Source organism: Rhincodon typus, chromosome 40 (genome assembly GCF_021869965.1).
Source record: "Rhincodon typus isolate 14 chromosome 40, sRhiTyp1.1, whole genome shotgun sequence".
Classification (NCBI taxonomy): domain Eukaryota; kingdom Metazoa; phylum Chordata; class Chondrichthyes; order Orectolobiformes; family Rhincodontidae; genus Rhincodon; species Rhincodon typus.
Window position 1 is genome coordinate 15,107,400 of NC_063371.1, and position 1,002 is coordinate 15,108,401.

Consider the following 1,002-nt stretch of genomic DNA (forward strand, 5'->3'; position numbering starts at 1 on the left):
AGTATACTGCACTGTCTGCCTAGTATATCACACACTCCCACAGTATATTGCACTGTCCCCGCCCCCGAGTATATCACTCACGCCCACAGTATACTGCACTGTCCCCCCGCCCCAGTATATCACACACCCCCACAGTATACAGCACTGTACCCCCCAAGTGTATCACACACTCCCATAGTATACTGTACTGTCCCCCCAGTATATCACACGCTCCCACAGTATACTGCTCTGTCTGCCTAGTATATCACACACTCCCACAGTATACCGCACTGTCTGCCCAGTATATCACACACTCCCACAGTATAGTGCACTGTCCCCCCGCCGAGTATATCACTCACCCTCACAGTATATTGCACTGTCCCCGCCCCAAGTATATCACACATTCCCACAGTATATTGCACTGTCCCCCCGCCGAGTATATCACTCACGCCCACAGTATATTGCACTGTCCCCCCGCCGAGTATATCACTCACACTCACAGTATACAGCACTGTACCCCCCAAGTGTATCACACACTCCCATAGTACACTGTACTGTCCCCCCAGTATATCACACACTCCCACAATATACTGCACTGTCACCCAGTATATCACACACCACCACAGTAAACTGCACTGTTCCCCCAGTATATCACACACACTCCCACAGTATACCGCACTGTTCCCCCAGGATATCACACATTTCCACAGTATACTGCACTATCCCCAGGATATCACACACTCCCACAGTATACTACACTGTCCACCAGCATATCACACACTCCCACAGTATACTGCACTGACCCCCCAGTATATCACACACTCCCACAGTATACTGCACTGTCCCCCCATTATATCACACACTCCCACAGTATACTGTAGTCCCCCAAGTATATCACACACTCTCAAAGTATACTGCACTGTCCCCCAAGTATATTACACACTCCCACAGCATACTGCACTGTCCATCAGTATAACACACACTCCCACAGTATACTGCACTGTCCACCAGTATCACACACAC

At 49.8% G+C, this 1,002-nt stretch overlaps 1 protein-coding gene across 1 annotated transcript in view; it reads right to left on the reverse strand.

Moving 5' to 3' along the window:
• Nucleotides 1-1,002, reverse strand: part of LOC125487330 (adhesion G protein-coupled receptor A2-like) — a 130,295-nt gene that overhangs the window by 105,975 nt on the left and 23,318 nt on the right. The window lies entirely within an intron of this gene.